Raw genomic sequence first — 6855 nt, forward strand, 5'->3', positions numbered from 1 at the left:
AGCTGGTCTTTGCTGGTTTTCCTCCAGCTCTTGCTGGTCTTTGCTGATGTAGCTGGTTGGGCCACCAGCTATATATGCTGGCATGACCATCTGAGGAAGCTGGTCATGCTGGTGTGACCAGCCTGTCTTGTGGGATAAAGCTGGTTTAAGATGGTCATGCTGGTGACCAGCCTGTCAAGCTGGTCATGCTGGTTTGCTAGAATGACCAACATAAGCTGGCATGGCCAGTTAAACCAGGAGTGTAGACCAGCAACACCAGCTAAAATGGCCAGCTTGAGGTGGTACAACAAGAAAAACCAGCTGAATTACCATCATAAGATGGGAAAACCAGCTGAAGGTATGTTTTCGCAAGAGTTTTAATGGTCTAGCAGGTCAACCATCATAGGGTGGTCAAACCAGCTGGTTAACAAGCTGGTCAACCAGCAAACCACCTTTAGCTGGTCAGGCTGTTTTTTTCAGCAGGGTAGTCATTAGGCTAGGCCTAGGCTACATATCAACATAAGACTAGCTTGTGCTAATTTCAATAACGTCAATGCTTTAGCTCCGCTAACCTTTCTCTCTGCCTTCCATCCATATGTAAAACAGCAAGCAACCACGCAAATCCATCAGCTGTCAAAACTCCTGTAGTTTTCCTCGAACTTGATCGTTTGTAGGGTCACGCCATTAGACTAGGGGCTGCTCATTTATCCCCCTACATTTCTGTAAATAGACTTGACCTGCAATCGGTTCATTGGATAAACCAGAAACACATTCCCCATTCCCAGGAGGCTTTGCTCCATTCTAGCCTAGGCTTACGTTAATTTAAGTACAAACAAACAAATTAAATTGTCATTTTTTTTTATTTGTGATGAAAGTTCTGTAGCGCCTGAATAAGACAAAAATGAATTAAGATAAAAAATAAAGACTAGCCTACACAAAAATCAGCATGGGAGAGATGAGTGTACAGGGTAACCATGAATGACATATAGACAGTGAGCGAGTGGTATAAATATTCGTTGGACTTCCCATCTGCTCAAGTATAGGTCTCGGAGATTTTCGCGGAAAATTCTTAATGCATCTCTCAGGTCGATGGCTGCGTACGACTCGCGGCCATTAAAGCTCTATGGGCCGGCCCGCACCGCGCAGACTCATTGGCCGGCCCGCCGCGAAAACTCCTGATCCACCCCACTCCGCCCCTGCGCCACCTAGTTAAAAACAAAAAAGTAAAAATGAGGCGTTGTAATCAGAGGTATCTGTAACCTAACATAGTCAAAACTGCACGAAGTTGGAAGTGTAGGATTATTATGACACCCTCAGAATGCACGCCAAGTTTTGTGGAATTCCGTTCATGGGGGTGGGGGGGCACACAATAAATTAATTTATGTTACTGTACACCAACTGGCCTGTAGGTGGCCGGACACAGTTTTCTGTGAATATCTCAGAGAACCGTAGGGCCTAGGAGGACAACCTTTTTTTGTGTATGTTGGTCTTAAGGGGCCATGTCAACCCATCCCATTACCACTTATTTCATGTATAGCACCACCTAGTTAAAAATTAAAAAGCAAAAAATTAGGTGTTTTAATCGCAATATCTCTGGCTGACATGGTCAAAACTGCACGAAATTGAAAGTGTAGGATCATTATGACACCCTCCGAATGCATGCCAAGTTTCGTGGACTTGTTCATGGGGGGGCCATACAATAAATTAATTTATGTGTACATTTAGTGACCGTACACCAACAGAGTTTTCTGTGAATATCTTGAGAACCGTAGGGCCTAGGATGAACAATTTTTTGCGTATGTTTGCCTCCAGGGGTCATGTTAACCCATTCCATATGCACACATGTGCATAAACAGATACATACGCACACACATACATTCACAGTAATCATACGTATGACACATACTCACACGGTAGACATATGTACGCATGCATGCACATGCACACACACAGGCACATACACAGGCACACACACAAGCACATACATGCACACATACACACACACACACACACACACACACATAAACATAAACATGTACACGCACACATGCACACAATTCAAGAAATTCTCAGAATTATGAACAGGCAAGATGGGGTGGGGTTGTATAAAATGTATTTTACATGTGAAATCTATGAACTAATCATGGTACTTGTTGTCTAGCAGATACCAGTGAGAATTGAGTGTGCATAATGCAATTCAGTGAGACAGTTAGAATCATATATGCCTTTCAGCGTGACTTATTTTTGTGGAAAAAATGTGCTGGACTGGGCGGCGGTCATATTTTGTACCGCTCTGTGGTACATCTAGTTATTTGCATATAGTGACAGGGATCAGTAGATGTATTTCAAGGCATATGCAAAGAGAACAGTACAGGTGAATTGAGTGGCAGCAGTGGAAAGAAAACATAGGCTAATGATCTTGTTGAGTTCACAGATAATCCTTGAGCTCCACATCTTTCATATTGCAGGATCAAAAGCCATTAACCCTGTGAACAGAGGTTTGATTGAACATATAGTAGGCTATGGGTCAGGCTTTAAGTGGACAATTGAAGAAATACAGTTTTTCCCACCTGCACAGGAAGGTTATGTCTTCATCAGCATACAGTGTGTTTTAGTGGCCATTTCACTCACTAAACTCATGTAAAATCTCGATATGAAAAGTCCTTGATCACTTTATTGTTCACGCATATGGTGTGACAAAGTAGCCTACTATGCTCCCATCATTCTGCACTATTTCTGTAAAGTCAACAGTCTCATAAACAGTGGTTGGTTTGCATAACAAATATCTGTTATGTGCACTGAGACCCTGGGAGGATGCATGCCAAAGCCCATCAGCTCCCTACGGCTGGGAACGGAGTCAGGTGGAGCAGATAACATGTTAATTGTTTTCTCTCTGTATTCTCTTGGCCTTAAGCTGGTATGCTGCTACCTATATCAGCGCATCCAGCTCTCCTTGCTGCACAAACATAATCCAGTCCTGCAGTGTAGCTACCCCTGAAGGCGTTCAAGAATACCATCTGCACAGAAAGTATAACTACATCACCGGAGTTTGTACACAAAGATTTTATGCACTGCAATGAATTCACGTTACAGACATTACAGACCATTCAGTGCCTTTCAGATGTAAATGCACTTCAGAGAAGACAGTGCTCAGTTCAAGTGTGTACTGAATGGAAAGAAGCATGATGAATATTCTTTGGCTACTGGACCAAAGTTGTTGTTTTTTTTCACCAAGTTGAATTTTGACTTTTAATGACTGTGCATGTAATGAACATCTGTGAGTGTTGTGATATTTTCCAGAGTGGATCAGGCACCAAATGAATAAATGGTGCATAGCTTAAATGCAGGATCCTAGCCAGCTTACAAGAGGCAGTGGGTACTTTCCCAGAGAAGTTGATTTTTTTGGGACCATTTCAGTATGCACTGCAGGAAAAGCCGAGGGGGATGGGGTTCTGAATACCGTACAGCTTTAGCTGTACACCTCTTACAGTTTTTTTCAACTGCTTACACACTAAATCTTTGCTTGTCACACAATTTTCTAAACGACAAAAAATTTTGTGTCTAAACGACACCAAATCTGCAAAACCATACACTAATTTTCAGTGTTTGACTCAGTTTTCAATTGACTAAAACACATTTTGCAAAACACCACACACAATTTTCTACCTAACACACAAAAATCTAACAGGAAGTAACTTGATTTTGTTCTTCAAACATAACCCATCAAAATGCCACACTAAATCACCAGTGCTTCACTCTTTCTCTTCACATGTGCAAACACTCTTTACTTTACTGAACACCATCCAATCATTGCCTTAGTATAGGTCTATGAATAGATATACTCTCTATATAGGTATAGACCCTTTCAATCTGCTCCTAGAGGATTTCCGGTTGAAATATTCAGAACCAATGCAGATACTTTGAAAATAGAGAAAATACAGTAATCGGACTTTAGCTTACAGTAATGTTCTACAAAAAGTTGACTTTATGTAAAATTTGTCTTTTTACTCTATTTTTGTTTGTCCCCATGTTACAGTACCAGTAGCTCAATACATTTTTCTGTGCCTCCAGAAATGCCTTAGGAACGCTTACTGTAGAATTGTTTGTTTCTGCAGTTGAAAGGGTCTATAGGCCTATGAATACATACTGTACACAACCCCCCCCCCCCTCCCACACACACACAGTTGTCTTTAGAAAAAAACAAAATCAGTGTTTTCAAAACTCCATGTACATCTGGTGGTCACTGTATTCTTCTTTGCTTTTTTTCTTGTTTGCTGTAAAATACTGTATTCACATCAGCAAATTATTTGGGAAAAAACACTATTTTTGGTTTCAATATTGCTTGCATTTTTACTGTGTATTTCAACTTCTCTTTGTTGATACCATAACTTTCACTCTTGTATGGAAATACATATAGAAAGCCTAAGACAGAAGAGCTTTAGGTTTTGAGCAACAGTGTGTACATGATGTATCCAAAATGTCATATTATGACAAAAGTGTTTGTAATGTGAGGCGAATGTTTGCTTTAAACGTGTGTTTTTGACATTTTGAATGTTGTGTGTCATTTTGCTGGAGATTTGGGGCATTTTGCATTTTGTGTGAGCAGTTGTGGGTTTTGTGTGTGGAGTTTTGAAAAATAGACACAGAGTTTTGAAAACATGTGTAAACAATTGTAAAAAAACTGTAGCAGGATGCAACAGCCCACCCTACCAGTGAAATCACTTGTAATGAGTTATGTACAGATTAAACAAGAAACCTGAACTGGAACACTTTACTTTCCCTTCATAATTGAAAGTCTAAGGCCGAGTCACTGTCTTTTGGTTTTGGTGTCTAATATGAAGATACTGGGACTTAAAAGTTTTGCTAAGTGTGTGTGTGTGTGTGTGTGTGTGTGTGGGAAGGGAGGTGTAGCCTTATCAATCAAACTACTTATGTAAACATCTGTATTGAACTATGCCCACTGCATTCATTTCACATTTGCAGAACATTTTTTTACTCAGTAAATATGTATCACTGCAATACTTACCTCTTCAGATGAAATATGTATTACTAATGACCACGTCTGTTATTGTATGAAATAAAGTTTTCAATTTCGATTCCTGTTATTCTTATATCCAGCTGTTTGTTATTCATCATGTTTCGATTTGAACCATATTACAGATCTTGATAGTACAACAGATTTTTGTAATTTTCCAATTAGACAGATGTTTTTTCTCATATCACAATCTGAATATAGTATTACTTACAGTTGCTGTTGCAGTCAAGACAGGGGTTGCTGCAGTTTCTCATTACAATTCATCTGTCTTGGAAAGAAGGGCAAACTTTTAATTTGCTTAACTTTTTTCAATGAAAACAAAGATGTAGCTTGGAGGTCCTTTGGGAAAACATACATCTTCTCTGTGGAGAGATAGCGTGACAAAGAATGTGGTTAGAGACAGCATGACTAATTACCTGTCTTGCCTTCACACAACTTTGCAGAGCCTCTTTCAGCTCTATTCATACAGTTTCACATTGCAAAGAAGTCCTTTGCAGGGACATGGGCGGTGGCAGAGATAGGGGAACCTCTCCTAGGTGATCCATGTTATCAACAGAATCAAGTTCAAACACCTGCAAACACAAGTAAGGCCTAGATCTTTGAGTTTATTGTCTGCATTGCCACAGTATCTGGAGGTAACATTATATTGCTGATCAAATATCCAGCATTCCAGACACATGAGCATGAGTATTTAAATAATGATTTTATTTCAATTTGTCAGTCCCTGCAAAAACATTAACTGCTATCCACAGCTATACACCTTTTACCCATTAGCCTTCACATCAGACTTCCCATCAGACTTCCCTCTCTGGTGGGTCATCCGGAAGATTCCTTAAATTCCATACCTGTTACAGCTGTCTGAAACCATGCTACCAATGGTTAACCACAGAGCTTAATATATTCCTAAATAATCCCTTCATCGTTGCTGACTCATCACACAATTGTTTTTATGAAACATTTGCATCTCCACTAGGCCTCTCTGTTGCTCAGTTGTTGCTTAAGTCTCTTCCTTAGAACCACCCAATGGCCTCTCCACTGTTCAAGACCCCTGACTCTACCGTGTTGCTGCTCGTCTAAACCTAACTGGATCAGCAGCCTGTCATGTTCAGGTAATCTGTTTAAAGGTTGCTGAATGCCACTCCTCCCTGTATTCATCGTCAAAGACCTATCTCTTCAAGGCATCTCCAGCGGGGGCAATAACATAAATGGCATTATGAGATGTGAGGGTGCTAATGGCATAGGGGGGTTGGGGGGCGTCTGTGCTATTGTAATAGGCACAGTTGTGTCTCTGAAGGGCTTTGGACAAGTTTAGACTCTCCTTTGGTTAGGCTAAGCTTTGATCTGGTTAAGCCCATTTTGAAATCACAACACCTACAGGGGATTTTGGCCATCCCCCAAAATGCCTGGCATCATTATGTGCAAAAGGCCCATTGCACGTCATCTTAACTGATGCTTACTGCAAAATGATTTACGGACCATTTGTGATGCATTTCAGGCGAGAGAGAGAGAGTTCTGATGGTCCCTTACATGTACGTTAGGTGCATGAATACTGCTTAGGAGTTCCACAGCAGGACTCTTCCCAGGTCCACTGTCTTTAGCAAGCCCCACTCTGTAGAAAAATAAATCAAATGCCCATCTGTTGTCCATATGATGACACATTCTCAGTGTTTCAACGTCTAATCATTAACCAGATGAGAGTTCAAACCATTCATGCTAAGCAAATTTACAGTAGGATCTTGTTTCACTCAAATGAAGCTTTCATCTGCTTCATGATTCATGAGTTGAGCTTTACTGTTGTTGTGTGTTTGTTGAGCGCAATGTGTGTAGGGATTCACGTCTCA

General features: G+C 40.6%; 1 long non-coding RNA gene across 1 annotated transcript; it reads right to left on the bottom strand.

Annotated features, from left to right (window-relative positions):
- Positions 1 to 1001: 1001 nt before the first annotated feature.
- On the bottom strand, positions 1002 to 6616 carry LOC125291697. Its single transcript, XR_007193084.1, has 3 exons — positions 6542 to 6616; positions 5226 to 5376; positions 1002 to 1184 (listed from the first exon to the last, which is right to left on the bottom strand). It is a non-coding gene; the product is annotated as an uncharacterized LOC125291697 (long non-coding RNA).
- Positions 6617 to 6855: the final 239 nt, after the last annotated feature.

The sequence above is a fragment of the Alosa alosa genome, chromosome 1 (genome assembly GCF_017589495.1).
Source record: "Alosa alosa isolate M-15738 ecotype Scorff River chromosome 1, AALO_Geno_1.1, whole genome shotgun sequence".
Lineage (NCBI taxonomy): Eukaryota > Metazoa > Chordata > Actinopteri > Clupeiformes > Clupeidae > Alosa > Alosa alosa.